General features: G+C 30.2%; 3 non-coding genes and 1 pseudogene across 3 annotated transcripts; 3 read left to right on the top strand and 1 right to left on the bottom strand.

Annotated features, from left to right (window-relative positions):
• Window positions 1-3,186: 3,186 nt before the first annotated feature.
• Window positions 3,187-6,898, bottom strand: LOC122520426 (annotated as a pseudogene).
• Window positions 6,899-10,039: 3,141 nt separating this feature from the next.
• LOC122520442 lies at window positions 10,040-10,158 on the top strand. Its single transcript, XR_006304543.1, has one exon. It is a non-coding gene; the product is annotated as a 5S ribosomal RNA (ribosomal RNA).
• A 289-nt stretch (window positions 10,159-10,447) lies between these two features.
• Window positions 10,448-10,566, top strand: LOC122520437. The gene has a single exon (XR_006304539.1). It is a non-coding gene; the product is annotated as a 5S ribosomal RNA (ribosomal RNA).
• Window positions 10,567-10,864: 298 nt separating this feature from the next.
• Window positions 10,865-10,983, top strand: LOC122520438. Its single transcript, XR_006304540.1, has one exon. It is a non-coding gene; the product is annotated as a 5S ribosomal RNA (ribosomal RNA).
• Window positions 10,984-22,518: the final 11,535 nt, after the last annotated feature.

The following is a 22,518-nucleotide window of genomic DNA, read 5'->3' on the forward strand; positions in this document are numbered from 1 at the left end:
AGACCACCAGACGTTACTTGATCGGAAATAAATATTATATTCCTCTCTTAAAAGGACCCTTTCTTACGAATTCTATAGTTCCATAAGTTTTCTATTCTATCGTAAAACAAACTAAGATTAGATTATCCTATATCCTATCCTAAACTAATATTACTCCGTTACATATAATATAAATTTTTTTTTTTTTTCTACAGGAAACAATTTACCGAACGATTCCTTACCATCTCACCTACCATATTAATTGTGTCTGAACTTTTTCACGATCGAAAATATCTATAAACCGTGTTTCCGAGACTCGTACGTATCAGGAGTCTTGTAGAATTTTCTTTTAATTTTTAAGAAAATTTATTAAGCTTACTTCACAATAACGAAAAAAAGAAATAAGAAAGCACAGAAAAAGAAAGTTACATAATACTATAATTAAATTTTGTTTATTTATTTTACTTACACACATATATTTATACTTTATTACTATTATATTACTTACACACCATATATTACTTGCACAATTATATATCTTGTATTACAGTTAATAATACATAAAATACAAATCGTTTTCTTTTAGACATATTTACTGTTCGAATACTTTTGTTCCTTACTGTATTTATTTGATGAAGTTATTTTCAAAGATCGTCAACTGGATCCTAATCGACAATAACATGCATCCCTTCCTAACGAAGCTTGGAAATTTTATGACCGTTCTTGAGATCGCATGTTTTCTATTGATCTAACGCAGTGGTACGCAAATCGAGGGTCGTGAGAACGTTTTCCGGTCACCAAATTTAGAGAAATTTTTGTTAAATAAAAAATATATAGATATTCTTCAATAAGTGTCATGTAGCAATAAAAAATAGTAAAATAAGATAATGTTATTAAAAAAAAAATAATAAAACGTCTACTGTGTCTATCCAGAGAAAGGGACAAAATTTTACACGAAGTGTGGAGAGGATGGTCTTGTATCAAAATAATTTGAGCACCACTGATATGAGGAATTAGAAAAAATGTTTACAAAAACCCCTTAGTCCTTAGAAGAATTTAGTAAGTTGATTCAAATCTATTCAGTTCAGTTGATTCAGTTGAGTCATATTCAGTCACTTGATTAACTGTATTTAAATGAATAATTTCTGAACAGATTTTATTTCATCCCTAAAATGATGAAAATAACAGAAAAAGACGCATTGACGTAAATAAGAATTATTTGGATGACGAGATAAATTCAAATTTGACACGAAAGAAAAGTAATAGAAATATGATAAATGATTTTGAGAAATCAAATCCGGCACATTCGAATACGAAGAAGATATTTCATCTGAATCTAGAAAAAATATCACAGAAATTACACCGATTAACGAATGATTTTTTTTCCGGCCAACTATTCATAAATTAAATTCCAAGGATTCGGGAATAAAAACACCGATTAACTCTATTTGGTACCAGTTTTAGATTATTTTCAATTATTATGCTTTGAAAAGTTTCTAAATTTCATTGACGGGGCACGGCAAACAGTTATCGCAGTAGCCTTGATAAGAATGATAATATGAACAATTCCCAAAATACTTCAAAATAAATCTTACAATTTATATACGAACAATGTGATCGCAGATATAAACAAATTATATAAAATAAAAGAAAATTGCGATAAGCTCCGACACCGTTTTCTAATGTTATTACATCCTTTTGAAAATCTATTTATTGACGAAAGTTTACTTTATTATAAAAGAAGATTGTCGTTCAAATAGTACATTCCTTCCAAAAATAACAGATTTGGGATTAAATCGTTTATTTTGTGTGATACCCAATCTGGGTTCGTGCAGGATTTCATTATTTATAACGGATTATTTATAGAGTCTCCTCCTATGTATTAAAAAGACATACATTATATTGTTTTAATAATGAACTACACTTAGCATATATAAATCGTTTATTTTTATAGTAAAATAACGAAGCTATATCAGGGTTGTATCTATATATATAGGCTTCGTGAGTAAGATCATAAATCGTTAAATTTAAACATGTAATTAACCAATACTAATTTAATCTAGACTAGTGTATAATAGTCTAGGTATCGTCAATATTGTAGTGCCTTCTATAATTGCTGCTCAAAAAAGGAATACGTCAACATAGAAATGATTAAACCAATTGAAAACAATTGGTTCAAAAGAAATATAAGCGAAATATTCCACATGGTCAATAACAACACAGTTAATTACAAAACAGACATAAGTAACCTGAGTAGCATTTATAATGAAATTTTAAAGTTCAACTATCATTAATAGGACGCAGTAATTATAGATGACACTACAATATTAATGATACCTAGCCTATTATATACTAGTCTAGATTAAATTAGTATTGTTTAATTACATGTTTGAATTTAACGATTTATGATTTCACTCACGAAGCCTAGATACAGCCCTGATATAACATCGTTATTTTACTATAAAAAACCAAGAAAACGATTTATACATGCAAAGTGTAGTTTATTATTAAAACCAAATAATGTATATCTCTTTTTAATACATAGGAGATTCTGAACATTGATGATCGGGGTAATATTTAATAACTATTTATTAAATGTTTTGATAAACTATGTATTTTTAAGGTTATGTAATATATTTTATAGTTGCTGAAGAAGTTCCAATAAAGGGACGAAACGTTCAACAAGATCAAAACATAACGTTCTATTTTATTTTTTACCTTGTCCAACTTTTCCGTGATACAGTTATTCATATTTAAGAATAACATTGTAAATAAATCAGAACAAATAAATCTACTTTGCTTTACTAGAAGACACTTCCCCCTTCAATATATACAAATAAAAAGGCAAAACGAAAGAACCCGTTGCGAAAGTGCGTCGTATGTTCAAAAAATGACAGGAGGAGCGCGAATCGCGATACCAGTGCTAGATTTGCGATGTTTTTTTATGTATTATACCATACTTTAAAAAATATCATACGCAATTCCATCACTAAAGGCCTTTATAATCATACAATTATATATTATATTATATAATATTATTGTATTGTGTAATGTTATTTTTTCTCAAACTATAATTAAAAGTGTGCATGTAAAGACGTTATAAATACCCTGTTTCCAGGAAAGTTGTTTTCTTCGAGAATTATTTAGTAGATTATTGGATTATTAAGTCAAATTTTGATAGAAAGTATATTAGGAATTAAAACGTTGTAAAAACTGCATTGTGCGAATGTGTATTAAAAATTGTAATTAAACTTTATACATATCCAAAATTAAATTATATTATTATAATACAATTTTTACAAAAATATAACTCGCTAATCGTGCGATTATACTCGTAACGATGAAAGATCTGATTTTGTCAGATCTGTTTTTGTTGTAATCAAATAGATTACAACAAAATGAGTTATACTCTAATTAACAGACAATTCTTTTACATACGTATGTTACTACGTACAATCCGATTATAGTAAATCCTTATAAACAATCATTATACCGAAATATTACTTCGAATAAAATTCTTATTAAACCTACTTCTTCTTTTTCTTCCGAAATAAAATGTTAAATTATAAGGGAAACACGAGGAAGATTACTTTTTTCGATTTCTTCTAATTTGATCACGTCACGAGTTATGGTCTCCTACAAGAAAATTTTCTTCGTTGCAAATAATCTCATCCTCGTAAGAAACCCATCGGTGTGTCTACAGGCGTTTTTTCTTCCTACGGAAAATCTACGTAAACTGGATCACCTAAACGTATGATACCACTTGGCCCTCTCAAAGCAAGATGAATTCCCATAACTGGAGCCTCACCGATAAGGGGACGAATTTTTGGATCAACAATTTGCCTATAGCTGTAAAAAAAAAAAAGTAATCAATTAGAATATTTGAAATAAATTATTCACTCATAAATTATTGATAAATCCTATATTATTTATGAGAACTACATTAAAATGTTCTCGAAGAAAAATGATGAAAATAAATTAAACATCGTCGAGCTAATCAATTTTGCAATTAATTACAAAAATTAAATTTGTTTAAAGAAAATAATTATTATACCTTTTTAAAGTATTTAAAGGTTAGACCTTGGAATTTTTAGTACCGGTTTCAGGATCAATCGTAGTTAAATTACATCTAGTACAAGGTCTAATGTTTCTAAAAACAACGTCTCCGATCTTAATCCAATCCCAACTATCTTCTTCGTAAACGTTTGCATTTTTCATAACAAAATTCGGTCGAAAATTCGACGAAGTTATCGATTCTTTCAATCGAGAATTTAAATCCGCTATCGACGACTCATTTATAAGATGATAGCTGGTCTCGTCGGGATAAGCACCCTGTTAAAAAAAAAGAAACGTTCGATAAATTATAAATAAATGTGAACAAAATTATTTGTAGGTTCGATGAAAACAATAACCACAATTCACATAACGCGATTTTTAATGTACTAGATGAGTAATATATGGTTACAATAATAGCAATAAAATTCATAATAATAACAATTATTCGTATATATGACTTCACGTGCATTCTTCGTAAGCAGATAAAACAACATACGTTGAGTATGTTTAAAAGATACACTGTATTTTGCGAGAAATACAGTAGCTCAAGATGACAAAGTACAATTGATGGAAAAAGTATGAAAATTTGACGAAAGCAATTCCACGCGTTCCAGTTAAATGTTTTCGTAGTTGTCATCGTCGTAATGAAGGTCAACTGATTCTAGGAAAATAAAAAAGAAGAAAAAAACCTTTTATAAATACTCACGCTATCAGCGTTTTCGATCAAAGGGAAGACCTTGTTTCGTATTTTTCTCACTGGTCGATCTAACGGATAATGGACCAAACGAAAACCGACGTCTTCTTGAAGAAGAAAACGCGACAACCATCTGGCTGCTTCTTCTCCGCAATCGCAAGCCGGTACTGTTTGACCCCATACTGCGGTTTGAAAACTTTTTCCAGGAATACGTGCGAGATCTATCGAAACCGACGTCATGCCAGGAGCATTTAGGGTTAAAATTGAATCCGAAACGCTTGGAATTGAATATCTGTTAATAATTAACATGAATTTTTTTTTTTTTCAATTCTATTATTTAATAAGGTAAAAGACCCTATAGCGGAACGAGACCCAGTACCGGAACGATTTCAGCATTATTATATTATATCTTATTGAATATGATATGGAATTTTAAGAATTTTTATTTTTTCGAAATTTTAATGGTTTGGGCATGAAATAGAATATAAGTAAAATTTACAAGTCCATCAATAACATTAAAAAAAAAATAAAAATTGTAGGACCAAATTTAATTCGATGACTTAACTCGATTCCTTAAGGAATTTGCTAAGAAAGCAGTCCGTAGTCTTAAGCTCGTAAAAAATGTAAAAAGCAACTTTTTCAAAAGTTTTTTTTTTTTTATGTGTCCGCAGAGGTATTTAGAATTCACAGTCTTAAGTGTTAATATGAAAAAAATTCATTAAAATTATTAATTTTTGCTGTTCGTCTATCGGTACATTCGAAATTGGCCCGACCCTATACCGGAACAGTCTGCCATTTTGATATTTGTTAATATCAACTGACATATGCAATGTATTTTGTTAAAGTGCAAGGTCTAGTGCAATACAAAAATTATTTGTGATTGAATAAGTAATACAGTAAGTACATAAACTTCAGTTTTGAAAATAAAAAAAAATTTGTGTATTTAATATTTTGCTCTAAAACTAATTTATAAAGTTTCACCTCAAAATCTTGTGTTTACATTTATTATCAAGTCGAAAATATATATTTTTTTTTATTATTATTTATGACTTACTCGTTTAATTTGCAATTTTTAAATGTTTTATGTTTCGTTTTCAATATAAAAATTATGTCTTTCATAATTAAAATTATATCTTTTATAATAAAATACTATTATTAATAACTTCAATTTTTCAACTATTCATTGACTTAATTATAATTTAGATAAAGCATAATTTTTTCATTTGGAGAAACTTTTATCGTTCACTGTTCCGGTATTGGGCCAATCATATTCCGCTATTAGGGCTAGTCATTTTTAGCGTTCCGGTACTGAGTCTTTTAAGCTGGTTCGAAAAACATTTTTTTTAATTATTAAACTTTGGATAAGCTTATTTTTAATGTTTATCGTATATCTGAATGTTTGTTCTAAACTATTAATTAAAATTAATTCATTCTACGGGCTGAATAAATATTTCTTAAATAATATAAACTGTCACATGCCCTTCGTCGTTCCGCTATAGGATCTTTTACCTTATTACATATTTTAAATAATAATTTATAATTAAATTAGATATTTTTTTTATTTCTTAAACTATTCAACATTAATGATATTACTGAAGATTAATAAACAGAATTATTTACAAAATTTTATTACCTGCATCATTTTTGGAAATTGTCTAGCAGTGACAAAGCGTCCATTAATATCAATAACCAATAATGTCCGATCACGTAACCACCCAACTTTGAGACCCAATACAGTACACTCCATCGTCGTGTATCTAATTGGACCCAATGATTTTACCGGATATGTAACGAGATCGCTAAGTTCACCTACTTTCCTCCATTTCGAAGGTAGTTGATACTTCTGTTTACGGTTCCGCCACCACCAAAGGATGAAAACTACTGTAGCGACAGCAACAGTTGCTGTTGTAACGCAGGCGAGACTCGTTCTATCTGTAAACAAATGTAAGATCAAAAATTAATAAAAAGAGATATGAACTTGCTTCTAATTATAAATTTGACTGATTTGATCTAATTGACTCAAAAAAAAAAAATAAAATAAAAAAAGGAGAAGTCGAACTCGTTAGCTGTTTTTAAAAATGCATCGAGCAAATGGTAGTATGCGATGATCCAACGAAGATGCTTTTGAATGACAAATTTTGTTTACATTAATCGAAAGATCATACACATGTTTTATAACAAGATTGTATTGTTTTTTTACGCAGTAATTAAAAAATTATATTAAATTAAAAATTTATGTTTGAACGCGTTTCGATATTTAAAATAATCGTCATGAAATATTTTAAATAGTAGTGATCAAGAATATATTACTGAGGTTAAAATGAAAGATAATTCCAGCATCGTTAACATTGTTTCTTGATCTGTCTTTAATTAAAACAGAAGAAAAAATTGTCGTTGAGATACAGATTGAATGTAGCGAAAATAATTCCAATGTTTATATATGTGTATAATTCCAATGATTTATTTCTTACAAACGTAACGATTGCTAAAGCCACAAAAGGATTTGGAGAATCGAAATTTAAAATATTACTAATAATGAAAAATATTACTTTATTCCAGAAACAAACATCATTGCTAATAAATTCTTTGGCGAATTTTAATCTTTTCTTCTTATTAATATCACTAATGTATGACTTCTTTCTGAGAACCCTAGCATGATAATCATTTTTACGTAGCACTCTTCTACATAATTATGGATGTACACCTTCCTTAAAGTTTTGGTTAACTGCTGTTGCAAGTTTTGTAGCAGTAATCTTTGGATTTTTTTTTATTTCATGGATCAAAGTTCTTTATTCTCTTTCCGCTAACTTCTTTGGTCGACCTGAACTGTATTTATTATATTTTTTATAATTCCTTTAGATTTCGATTTTTTAATAATGTAATGTATCGTAGATCTATTTATATTTAAAAATTTACTTATTTCATCGTATGTTTTCCTTCTTTAATATGATGTTTTCTTTTTGATCCTTCAACATGTGGTTGCATGTTTTTTTAACGAAAGACATATTAATTACTGGCACGTAAAGTAATTAGGAAATGTCGCATACATAAACACGGTTAGTTTCTTGTTTCAAAAGCTTTGAAATATAAGAACACTATTTTTCCAAACAACAATAAACATTTAACGTCATTGATTTCCAGTAATTTACTATTATTTAGAATATTAACATATTAATATACCAAAGATAAAATCCACAATTGGAATTTTAAAATGTCACGATTAATTGCTAGGTTTTTCTTAAAAGAAGAAAACGCAGCCTTGTCGCGTGTTTTCTGTTGTTTACTTCGAATAACTTTTAATCCGAAACGAAAAACTGATCTACTTCGAATGTTAAACAACATTTCCCTAAATTTATGAGAGCTTCTGGCAACAGTAGAAATTCCTATAACGTTGTGTTGGTATTTGATTAAAAAATTATCTTCTCAAAAACAAATGATTTGTTTAAAACTACTACTAGGTTCTTCTGAATCCTTCGATAGATTTGTTTGTCCAATTTGTATTTCATTGATTTATGATGTTTTATAATTCACTTTTGTCTATCGTATTGTCGAATAAGAAACACACATATTTTCGTAAAGTTCAATGTACTAAGCGATCATCATTGCGTCGAAGAAATCTAAATTTGGTATTGTCAATAAATGATTTTGTATTCGATAACTTATTAGCCCATATATAAATCGGTTGACCAAATAAAAACTATCGATATATTCATAATTGCATTGTCGAATTAGTTGATTTAAAGTAAATCCATAGTGTCGTATGCTTTCACCTTCGATTTGATCACGATAATATAAACGATACCTAGCTGCACTCTCTCGTTCCTGAATTTTGAGTATAAATTCTCTAATATGAATATAAGTTGGTCGTATGTTAGTTCAAAAGGATCGGTAGGAAATAAAACCATCCACATTATGCCATAAGCCGAGGATTCTAACATATTTAATAAAAAAAGCACTTTTTGGTCATTTGTTAATTCGAGTTCATCGATTGCATACTCAATGTAATTTTGCCATATAAGAAAGTCTGTAAATTTCGTATTGAACTTATCAATGATAAGAAGACCTCGTGATACTAATTGCACCATTCTATCCATTGCAATAAATATATTTCAAAAACAAATAAAAATTATAGATTTATTTTATTGTATGAAAAGTTACGATCCGTTTTTGTTTTTGTTTTCACTTTCACTGATTAGTTTCATGTATTTAGTGTATGTATTTCGCAAAGTTATTAGACAAGTAAATCTCTCTGGTGAATTAACATTTACGCGTGTTATGTTAGTTGTGTTTTCTCTTATGGAAGAGAAATGGGAATAAGAGGAGAAAATACAGACTTGTCACGCTCTTCTATTGTTCATCCCCAGTTTCTTACAGCAGATTGCTTACAGCGCACGAGGGTTAAAATTTTCGAAACGTGGCACAAATGTCGGAAATAATAGACATTCATTTATAACTTTTAACGAATAAAAAATGTTATGTGGACCCAGTGGTGCTGTTTCCAACTATTTATACTAAACAATTAGTTATGCACGAGTGAAAAATACAATTTAAATGTGTCCGTCAAGCTTATCGCGTGTGTGAATAACGTTAATTTAAAAAACACATTGTAAAGTTACTATTTTACCGATTTTAAAGTACAAATAAGTTATTTATTTTGAAAGTTACATAAGTTCATTTTCCCAAAAAATCGAGTTAGCTACTCTAATAGTTACATTTTTTCATGATATTTTCATAATGAAGCCACTTATTACTAATATATTTAAAATTATTAAAATTTTGTAGAACGAAAAATTGCTGATTAATGTTTAAAGTTTATTTTAAAAGTTAAAGTAAAGTTTAAAATTTATTTAATGCTAAATAATGTTAAATTATACACTTTGCGATATCGGAAGGCGCCTTCCCGGCCACAGCTATTCGGTCCACAGGTCGGATTGCGAGTAAGCGACGACAACGGTGTTTATGTTAGATTACGTTATATCCAAGAAATAGGAATGCCGTATTGGTACTTGAAGAGGTTCCTAAAATGTTGATATCCATTCGTATGAAATGTAAAATAACACATCTTAACGAAGATAAGATTAGAATTAGTAAACGGTCCTTCTAAAACATGGACAATGCTTTGTAAATTATAATAACAAAACAAAATACAGAGTTAAGAAGTAAAAAATTATATTGTTAAAAATATAAATATAGATAAACTATGAAAATATAACATTTTCATGTACCTATACCGTGCCTAATACATTCGCGAATATAGCGTAGACTAGCCACCTTAATCGGCCGAAAATATAATAGACCGCAAAAACTATCGTCAACGGCCATACCGCGATGAAAGTACTAGTTCTCGTCCGATCACTAAAGTCAAGCATCGCTGGGCACGGTTAGTACTTGGATGGGTGACCGCTTGGGAACACCGTGTGCTGTTGACTTTCTTCTTTTTTTTTCTATTTTTATTAGAAATATCGTCAAGATGAAACCAAATATAACATATTTCGATAATATAATTTTTTTTTCTACACGAAACCACTTACCGAACGATTCTTTACAACCTCACCTGCCTTATTTATTGTGTCAGATCTTTTTACCAGATCGATCGAAATTTTCCGATAAATCGTGTTTTTTGAGATTCGTTCGTATGAGACATCTTGTAGTATTTTCTTTTGTTTTTTCCATAGTAGAATTCAATGGTTAAGAGCAATTAATAGATGTGTTGTTCTCGTCAACGGCCATACCGCGATGAAAGTACTAGTTCTCGTCCGATCACTAAAGTCAAGCATCGCTGGGCACGGTTAGTACTTGGATGGGTGACCGCTTGGGAACACCGTGTGCTGTTGACATTCTTCTTTTTTTTTTCTATTTTTATTAGAAGAGATTGTCAAGATTAAACAAAAGTAATATATTTCTATAATATAAATTTTTTTTTTTTTCTACAGGAAACAATTTACTGAACGATTCCTTACCATCTCACCTACCATATTAATTGTGTCTGAACTTTTTCACGATCGAAAATTTCCATATAAACCGTGTTTTCCGAGACTCGTACGTATCAGGCGTCTTGTAGTATTTTCTTTTGTTTTTTCCATAGTAGTGCTACGAATTCAATGGTTAAGAGCAATTAATAGATGTGTTGTTCTCGTCAACGGCCATACCGCGATGAAAGTACTAGTTCTCGTCCGATCACTAAAGTCAAGCATCGCTGGGCACGGTTAGTACTTGGATGGGTGACCGCTTGGGAACACCGTGTGCTGTTGACATTCTTCTTTTTTTTTCTATTTTTATTAGAAATATCGTCAAGATGAAACCAAATATAACATATTTCTAGATGTAAACGAACGATTGATGATCGATCGTTCTTCTTCTGATCTGGATGCAAGGGTTAAAGGGCGTTATTATTTAGATAACAGTTTGTCAGGATTAATAGTTAAGAGTACACATATATTTAATCATACATAAAATCACTTAAACATAAGGCTTCAAAATAACATAATCATAAACGTAAGAAAACATAAAGCATAAAAGACGTAACACATAAGACGTAAGAAATAATAATCACTCAATAAGAACACATAACACTTCAACATAATACGACCACTTAATATCTCGACATAATACCATAAGACTTCTTAATACTTAATCATAATACATAACTCCAGTGCAATCATAAGACTAACTCTCTTTCTTATGCATCGGTCCTACCGCCGACGGAGGGTAAAGGGTACGCAAGGCGGTCCTAGTCCCCCTTCCGACCCATTATTGGTCATCAACCGTCTTTCTTCCAAATCTACGTAACACCCTAGAGTGGGAGTGCGTACAAAGCGTTCTCGTAATCTCCACAGTCTAGACCACCAGACGTTACTTGATCGGAAATAAATATTATATTCCTCTCTTAAAAGGACCCTTTCTTACGAATTCTATAGTTCCATAAGTTCTCTATTCTATCGTAAAACAAACTAAGATTAGATTATCCTATATCCTATCCTAAACTAATATTACTCCGTTACATATAATATAATTTTTTTTTTTTTTTCTACAGGAATCAATTTACTGAACGATTCCTTACCATCTCACCTACCATATTAATTGTGTCTGAACTTTTTCACGATCGAAAATTTCCATATAAACCGTGTTTTTCGAGACTCGTACGTATCAGGCGTCTTGTAGTATTTTGTTTTTTTTTTCCATAGTAGTGCTACGAATTCAATGGTTAAGACCAATTAATAGAGGTGTTTTTCTCGTCAACGGCTATACCGCAATGAAAGTACTAGTTCTCGTAGGAGTTCTCTTCGAACTGTCAAGGCGAGCGGATCGAGCCGGAGACTGTGTACTTGATAGAAGATCCATGCGAATTTTCACGCTAAGTGCCACAACCGAATATACCAGTGCTATATCAAGAAATTAATTATCAGGAAAGGCAAAGAAAATATTATACTAAGCAATGATAATTACTTTCGATTAACATGACAGCATTTCACACAGGAGGCTGCTGTAACGGATTTATATTTAGATAGTAGCAAAATTGACTGTGATATAACTGAAATGGAGACACAGGGAAATACAATGGCGAAAAAACGCGTTCGTTTGTATCCGAAACCTAGAATACCCGAGAAGAGGGATAGAGCGGAGGAAAAAACATGCGAAGACCCCGACAAAGAAGAAACCCAGAACGTTAACGAAGGAAGTACTGTCCTTTGGCGGTCAAGAATGCAGAAGAAAATTGAGGTTCTTTCGGAGACCATCAGAGATTTAAAAAAACAAATGAGGAATGGAACAAACATGGTGCAAAGTCTACGATCACTAGCACGAAATAATCAATATTTTGCTTACACTTTAATTATACATATATTATCTAATCAAGACACTGTACCGGATGAAGAACGCAATTCGTTAAACCAAGACACAATCATGGATGAGGAATTACCTCAATCAGATGTACCCTCTATTTATTCTAACTCTTCAGACCAGTTAATAATTAATCATTCAACTGTCGAGCAAATTGATATGGATTTAGTTCTATCTTTACCATATAGTAATAATCATCAATTTAAACAAGCTCATAAGGAATTTAACCCTTTCGCTACGAGTGGTGACTATGGTCACCCAACGGTTAACGCTCGATATGAACGAGTTTTTCGCGAATCAGCGTGAGCAGATAACGTACAAGTTATCTCCATAGTTACACTTTGCAATTATTTTGCATTTGTTTCACGCTGTGTAATTATAAACTGAAAAAATGAGCAACAGTATGAAATAAATATTTCAACAGCACACTTGTGTCGGGTTGCCCATATTATTCGGAATAGTTTGGCGGTATGTAGTTTAATTTTTCTACATTATTACATCATTGCATTTTATTATATTTTTCTTTTATTTTGAACACCTCAAAGATAATGGATAGGAATTGCAAAAAAAGAAAAGGAAACTGCTATTCAATCGAAAAAGAGAACAACGAGATGTACGACAAATCATCGGAGTCCGATAGCGTTACTGCAATAAATATTATTTATCATAGAAGAAAGGCAATGAGCATTCGTCGTCGGACAAAAGTTCTCAGCACATCGGAATCAGAAAAAGATAATATCTAAGATGCTTTGCCATTAACTTCTTCGGAGAATATCCAATGGACTATGGAGAATGCTGAATTAAAATTTCGCGATTTTGATATTTCCAATTCTGAACTTAAGATAGACGACATAAATTTCTTCTCTGCAATATTAGATTATTTTGAATCATTCTTTTCACCTGACCTTGTGGGCTTTATTGTAGACAAAACAAATAACAATTGGACACGTACAAAGGAAAACAGGCGTAATGTCAAAATTGGAACAACTGTCGACGAATTATACTGTTTCCTCGCATGTACACTACTAATGTCGCGAAACAAAAAATTACGGCTTGGCGAGTATTGGTCTAGGGATAAACTTTTAAAAACTGATATTTTCAGCGAAATTATGTGTAGAGATAGATATTTAGTTTTATTGAAAATGTTGTGCTTCAGTGATCATATTCAAACATCTTCTGATCGGTTGCAGAAAATTAGAACCGTTTCAAGCAGACTTCAGAAATCGTTCAAAGACTTATTTCAGTCGTTTCAAGATTTATGCATAGATGAAAGTCTATTACTCTACAAGAGCAGACTATCTTTTAAACAATATATACCGTCCAAAAGAAGCCGATTTGGCATTAAAACATACGTATTATCCGATTGTAAAACTAACTACGTACTAGATAGTATCGTATATACAGGTAGTGATTCACATATGACAGAGAACATGGAGAACATTGGCAAAACAGGAAATATCGTCTTCACACTATATATTGAAACCATACTTGGGTAAAGGTCATACACTGTATGTCGATAATTATTATAGTAGTCCTGCTCTTTTTAATTTATTACATGCAAATGCAACGAATGCTTGTGGAACTGTGACGCGAAGACGAAAAGGAATGCCTGTAATGAACAGGAAATTAGAAAAAGGTAAGGTTGATTTTCGCACATCAGATAATTTGCTGGCCCTTAAATGGCGCGATAAGAGGGACGTACTTATGTTATCCACTTTCCATAACAGCGAATTAGTATCTACAGGAAAGAGAAATTATAGGACGCAAGAAATTATATGTAAACCCAAATGTATAGTAGATTATAATTCGTCAATGGGAGCAGTTGACAAATGCAACATGGGTATTAGTTCGATTAAATCCATCAGAAAAACCGTTAAATGGTACAAAAAGTACTTTTCCATTTACTGGATGTTGCTATTTGGAATTCGTATTGTTTATACAAATACAAAAAAAAGAAAAGATATTCCTATAGCTACTTTTCAGCTAGAATTGATACGCGAAATTTTACGAAAATATAACACACTAGACGTTCGACAAAGCGATCCAAAATCTGCGGATAAATATCGTTTGCGGCTTACTGCAAGACACTTCCCAGCACCTTATACTTGCCAGAAAACAAAACGCAAAAGTGGACTGAGAAAATGTGTTGTCTGTACAAAGAATGGTGTTACACGACAGTCACATTACCAATGTAAAACGTGTGACGTAGGTCTATGTGTGTACCCGTGCTTCGAAAATTTTCACACAAAATTATATTATTAAATAAATATTTTATTGATAAATTTTTTATTTGTGCTCATTTTTTAAACATTTCTTTCCTATGAGCGATTGCACTCGCTCTGCGTAGAATACCGCGGTATTGTGCGTCTGACGGATGCTTGTAGTCGTTCCACAAGTGCACACGCTTGACACGGCGGCTCGTTCAGTGAGAGTAGCGCGGCGGAGAATCCGTCCATAGCGAAAGGGTTAAGAAAGGACCAAAAAAATTCTTGCTACCAAGGTTCAAATTTAGTATACTAAGATTATCGAGACCGTTGATTATAAATTAAAATTGAAGATAACACAAAAAGAAAAGAATTGATCTACCACGGCAAACACATATGTTTAAAAAAATCAAATTTGATTGAAATCTGGTATACTAATGTTTTGAAGTTACTAGTTACGAATTAAAAATCAAAATATAACTTAATCAAAATAGTGGACATATATATATGTGGGATTGAAAAATACGAACAGGAAGCTATCGAATATTCGATAACGAGCATGGTTAAATATAGACGTATCTCGAATAGAAATAAAGTCGTATGTCAGAAAAAACGTAAACAGAAACACTAAGAGTCGAATAGGCAAGAAACGACAGTTTCTGCGAAAATACGCAGTTCAAGTTGTTGTTGTTCTAAAGTTCTAGAACCATCATTATCGAATAGTCGAATAAGCAAAGAGAAACATAAGAAAATATAGCGTGTAGTATTATAATATGAAGGAAACAAGAAAGAATGAATGTGTATGTGTTTATCATGGATGTGGGGAAGACAAGAAGGAGAGAGAGTATATAAGGTGAGAGAATGGGCAGAGGGCTATGAGTCTGATAAGAGTATAAGAGTATGAGTTGATGAGTCTACGAGTGTATTAAAGAGTCTACAAGCGTATTAAAAAGTAAAAGAGTGTATTACGAATGTATTGACGAGTATTAAGAGTAAACAGTATTAATGAGTATAAAGAGTAAGGAGCATCAATAAGTATATCAATGAGTATAAGAGTTGAAAGAGTAGAGTAAGAGTTTAAAAAGTAGAGTACCAATATCAGAGTAAAGAGTAAAATAGAGTATTTGTAGGGTTAAAAAATAATATTTCCTACATATATATATTGAAAAATTTGTATATTTTCAAAGAAAATATTAAATGTATCATTTTTGTAAATATACCATTGTATACTAATTGTAAGATTAAGTTTATTATATTACCTCGATTGCTCATAATTTTAGTTTATCAATATACCAACTTTCATAACAATACCCGATGTACCTCTAAGCACTTAATTCTTGTTCATTATGATTATTTAAAGCGCTAGTTAAATAATGCCTGAATAGATATTTGTGCGACCCCCTGCAACATGCATAAACATATTCTTCAGTTTTCAAAATCTACAAAGAGTTCTTTAATTGTATTCTTATAAAAGAATTTTACTAAGCTTTTACATTACATTTATTATTATCAAGATTTTCTTCAAGAAATATATTATCTATATAATGTTAATATTGTATATAAAATATTGTTTATATATTCTTTTATAAATTTTTATAATAACAGATAAAATCTAACTTTCTTTTAACAAAGTTAATGATACTTAAAACAAGCATTTTGTTTTTCACATAGAGGTAAACGTGTCAATCCAGTAAAAAAAACATTACTAGTGCATAAAGTAACATATTCAAATAAAAATAAATGAAAAACGTTTTCCTCTCCGATATTGAATGCTTTATGTCAGTATATCCAGCTCAAAAGTACAAAATTTTTAATTTTTAATTTTCTTCTTAAGATTTTGATCACATTTTTGAGATTTGGGATCACTGCGGGTAGTCAAAATTCTACTCCTTTAACTCCCAAGACACTTGTATAAACAGTTACTATCTCTAAAGATATAAATATTTCAGATGAACTAGTTCCGTTCATAAAAATGCAATCAGGTAGATTCTTTGGATTTTATATCATTCGGACCTCGCTTTACAATATAATTTAATAGAAATTTTTCAATGTCTTATGTCATTCATATATGTAGAAACTATTATTATTAAATTATTAAGGTTTAAGATATTACATTCAGAATAAAAAAAATCTATAAGATATATTATATTCTCTTTCATTTTTAGATAAATATACTCATAAGTTTGCTAATAAAACTGTTATTAATTAAAAAATCGTTTAATTTAAATAATGGACTATTTTCTAATCAAATAAGCTTGACTACCATGAATGCTCCTACCATGAATGATCAATAAGATCAACCCTTAAAAACAGGGCTCCCTCTGTCCGAAAATATGGCACACATTTACAAATCATTCTTATTCGAATTTGTAATATATATTATACAATTTTTGTTTTTAATTTCGGTCACTGATGGTATACATTTACAAAATTAAAAATACAAACTAATTGTAATTAGAGTAGAACTTTTGTTTTAATGATACGAAGAATCTTATAGGAATGTCCTGTCATTTAAAACAATTAATTCATTAGATGCTTATAATATTACAAAAACGTTATCAAATTTCTATTTGTTTAAATTCATTATACGCATTCAACCGTATTGGCCGAAGCTTTAAGTTTCAACGACTACATAGAAGTGAAGAATTCTAGATCTAGAACGTTTGAAGTATTTTATCTATGAGGATAGGTGGTTTAACCCTTGAAGATATGCACTTAAAATCTTATCTTTACTTACAATTACAGATATAAAAATAATTATCTTCTTTATTTTTAGTTTTAGTTAAATTTTTTTAATTTTCAATTTCCTTTCATTTTCTTTTTTGTATTTTTTTTAATAATTTTTTTTGTATTTTTTTTAATAATTTTTTTAATAATTTTTTTAGTATTATTTTTACTAATTTTTTTTTGTATTATTTTTAATAATATTTCTCAACTTTTTTTCTTTTTTATTTTTATTCTTTTTCTTTTTTTTGATATATTTTTGTCTTTTCTTCTCTTTTTTATTGTTTTTATTTTTTTCTCTTTATTCTTTTTATTTTTTTATTTTTTATTATTTTTTAAGATACATTAAGGGGTTATATGCAGTTAGAATTTTCAAAAAATCGATTTTTTGTTTTTGCATTTTTCTCAAAAAATTTCAAATTGATCCGGCAAATATTCTTCACTCCATGTAAGCTGCAAACAAAAATTTTTAACTTTGTGTAATCGTCTCTTTGAAACTATAAACGCGTTTTTCTCAAAACGGTACTTTCAAAGTCGGTGGCATTTATTTCTCAGAAATGGCTCACCCGATCGATCTTAAATTTTTCCACAATCTTCCTAGATATATTCCTCAGGTATTTAACGAAGGAATAAGATTTTAAAAAATTGTTACTATTTTTTTTTAACAATTTACCACCATATTTTTTGATTTCTGATAATCCAAACTGCCGAAATCGATGTTACCCCTAAGTGCCTTTTTTTAGAGGACGTTTTGGAGATCATCCACAGGAGCGGTGCAAATTAATATTTTTACATGATCGACGCGCTATTGCATTCTTTAAAGTAGGTTCTATTTGAATTACCATCATTTGTAATTGATAAATAAAAACTGTTTCTATAAAAAAAAATTCATAAAAAGACGTCTTTTTTGAGCCTCGCAACTGCGTATAACCCCTTAAGTTTCTGCTTTACAATTTGTCCGTGAGCATAAGGTAAATTTCATATTTTGATTAAATTAAAATAACATGTGGGTGGTTACGTACTACCACCAACTTAGAGTTATCGTTTTTTTTTTTTTACAATTTTGATGTACTTAAGTTAACCGAATTGTTCCTCTTTAGTCTTTTTCTAAAATTAGTAGAGTAGTTAACGTTTCTGCAGCTGGTTAGTTGATGGCAGTGTACTGCGGGTTCTTCTTTCTTTATATTTTGTTGTAAAATTTTCTATTTCTTCCATCACTGTCATTAGTTAAAGGTCCTTTCGTATATTTCATTTCGTATGAACCATGGTGCGTCGACTATTATACTTAGTAATTTCGATTGTATTTATCCTAGCATTATTATATGATTCATTGCTGCCGTCCAATGTAGTGATATCCCAAAGGTCCATAAAGGTTCTTTAACGATTTTATAAACTTTATATTTATTTTCTAGGCTGAGCTTGGATTTCTCACTAGTTTGTGAAATAACTATGTTATTTAGTTTAATATCCGCGAAATCGCTTTCTACAGTATGCATTTCTACAATATTGCACATTTTATACAGTATGTGGTTGCATTTGCTTGGTTTGCTTAAATCTTTTTTTCTTTTAACTATCTTTCTATTTTTGTTACGTTCTCTTGCAAAAAGATCACCGCTACTGCTGGGTCAGAATGGTAGTTAGTATTTGCAATGTTATCAGCAAAAGTTAGTATTTTACTTTCATCAGTAGTTGGAATATCAACTTTATAGACTGTTTAAAGGTAAAGTGTATTGGTCAGTTTACCAGTAATGGTCCAAGGACCAATTCTTTACAGTACGCAAGCTTAGATTTCTTTAATTTGTATGTATGCATCATTGATTTTTATAATAAAGGTCTGGTCCCTTAGATATGATGCAAATAGATTGTACATTTGCATTGATAAGAGAGTTCTCGTTGTATCTACGAGCACTGCATGCCAAAATGTTTAGAATGCTTCTCCAACGTTTACCTAGTGTTAATAATATGTGAATCCTACACGCATAATAGTAAGTTTGGCATTACAAACTTCTGCTTAGATGGATTTGTCACCTATCGACTGAAAGTAATCCTGCCATTTCTGTGAGGTAGGTTTTTGTCCTGTTATTTGTGTTAGATTGTACTGTAACTGTAGTTGATTGAATGTGTTCGTGGCAAATTTGACTATGTAGATGGTGTTCGATGTCACTTTTCAATATAAATGCTTGTAAATTCGTTTGCCTTCCCTGATGGATGTCTTGTGTTGTATACATTGTAATACTAGATTTTTATATAGCTTCTTGTAAAGAAGTGTGTTTCCGAAACGAGGAGTATATCAATGCTGTTATTGTCTAACAATATTTCTGTCTCTAATACCCTTTGTTGCAATCTTTTAGCGTTCCAGAATGCTATTTTCAGGGTAGCTATTTTCATTTCTTAGTTAACACAATTATGAGCAGTTGTAGCCAAGTTATTATTTGTTATTTTTGTATTGCGTTTTATCCTATTATAATTTTTGTTCGTATTCTATATTTCTAAAAAAATGTTTAAAGAGTTTTTTGATTTCTGTAGCGTCCACTTGTTTTCTTTCGTTTAATTATGATCAATTGGCAGTCGCTTGCGCGTAACTTCATGAGACAGAAAAATTTATAATTTCTTCAAAGTGCTTGGAACAGCACGTATTATCTCTCAAGTCAGTTACTACTGTTTTTTATTATATATTTTGCTGCAGACGTACTCTGCTTGGAAGAAGTGAGCAAAGTTTTCTTTGGAGCTTCTTTCTTATCTCACAGCCTGTATAACTAAGTTTGTCTGTGTGTGTGGGGGTTGGGGGGGTTTCCTTTGCTAATTTAGCATTTTACTGATTTCTTTCCTAAAGTAAGGCAATTAGTTGACAGATAATTTTATGCACATTTTACGCACGAAGGTGATTCTAATGCAATAATTCTTTGTGTGTCCGGATTGCTGATATCTCATGCACTGCAGAACTTTTTTTTAATGTCATCATAGTTCCACGCTTATTTTAGTGTTTAGCATTTTGTTTATACTAAAAATATCCTTGTTATTGCTTCCAGGTTCAAATTTTACCATAAAAACGGCAATACTTATTTCCTATCATATTTTACTATACAATTTACAGCTTTTACTTAATATTTCAGCTTTGTAAATTCCTTCTTGATGATTGTATTGCCTTATTTTCGGATGTAAGCCTCTGATGACTGTTTTGTAGCTTTCTTTCGTCTTCAGCTGGTATGTGTGATTACTGCGATTTTTGACTTTAGAACTTTGTTTCTTTTATATTATTGGGAGTGGAAATATTTTGGTATTGTTTTGTTTGTATTTTAACTTAATGCAGTTTTATTTGTCTTAAAATATAGTTTTTTGTCTCTGTGCTGTATAATTAAGAAACTCAATAAAGGGCTTTACAATTTGAGCTACAATGCAAGTAAGTTGTGGTTTAATAAAATGAATTGTTGGTAGGTAAGCTTTTTTACTTTTGTTAATCTCTACCTCTTCTTCCAATTAGCTAAACGAATTTGACAGTGATATTTCTTATAGCTAGGGTTTCGTCTAGGAATCGTTTGAATGCGAGATCACTTTACGACTTTTACTTGCTTCAACTTTTTTCTAGTTATTATTTCGATCGTCAGTACTTGTTTGGCTACTATTTTTTTATCCACAAAACCGAATTTGTGCTCGGATTTTAGGAATCTACAGTTTTGTGTATGATAACTTATCATAATCTTTTCTTAAGATATAATTATCGCCGATAATTTTAATCGACCCGGTAGATTTCATGGCATTATTAGAGGATCGAACCGTAACAACACTCACTAGCCGTAAGTCATCTGTTAACTTTAAACGCTTTAAAAAGTTTAAACAATGCTCGGAAGAAAATCGAAGTCGAAACAGGTCTTCCTGCTTTAACGGCTTTGCTTATCGACCAGAGATATTTGTGTAAATTTCTGAGCGTAAATAGATCGAAAAAAGACTAATCGATAATCGAAAATTTAAAGGGACATTAGTAATTTTAGCCAAATTTTCTAAATAATCCTTATGTTTGCTCCAGCATATCTTTTTCCCTTTTGAAACATTTTTAAAGTATTTATACCTTTACTATATTGCTTTTAAGTCAAGTGTTAAATTCTAGCCGCAATTAAACAATCTGCTTTAAAATCAGCTTAAATCTTTTTAATAGTAGCGTATTTTAACTTCTGGCCTTTCTTTAGTTATAACAACTTTAGCAATAAACTACTAAATTTTTTATTTAGTTCAGTGTCTCGATTTAATGTTCCTTTTTTGCAATTTAATACTACTTTCAAGAGAATCCCTCATTTTTTAAAAAAAAGCGGATATTACATTATTTAAAATAAATACAATATTTTTCTTATACAAAAACTAATTTCTACCTATTATCATCTGTTGCTTTATAAAAATTACTAAATACATAGTAAGGTTTTACTTAATTACTTCATTTTTTACTTATCTTGTAATCCTAAATGTTTTTAAGAATATATACCATTTTTTCGGACAGACAGAATATTTTCTACAGTTAATCGTAGATAATAGTTAATTGTATATTAAATTGGAAATTTATGTCAATGGACATTAAACATTGCAAAACTTTATAATATATACCTATTTCTACTAAGATTGTGTCAAAATGATTGATTTTTAGAAAAAAGTTATATTTTCGATAATTATTGTAGATAATAGATAGGAAGATATAATGTAGTACGTATTATATTAATAATATTATATAATATATTATATAAATAAAACGTAGATAATAAAATACAATACAATACTGGAGTAATAAATTAAGTTTAAGTTTTTTTTTTTTAATAATTAAAGTTCACGATTGGCTAAACTACCATTTGCAAGTATAAGAAGTGTAACGGAGTAATATTAGTTTAGGATAGGCAATAGGATAATCTAATCTTAGTTTGTTTTACGATAGTATTGAAACTTATGGAACTGTAGGATTCGTAAGAAAGGGTCCTCTTAAGAGAGGAATATAATATTTATTTCCGATCAAGTAACGTCTGGTGGTCTAGACTGTGGAGA

The sequence above is a fragment of the Polistes fuscatus genome, unplaced genomic scaffold (assembly GCF_010416935.1).
Source record: "Polistes fuscatus isolate 324 unplaced genomic scaffold, CU_Pfus_HIC Scaffold34, whole genome shotgun sequence".
Taxonomy (NCBI): Eukaryota; Metazoa; Arthropoda; class Insecta; order Hymenoptera; family Vespidae; genus Polistes; species Polistes fuscatus.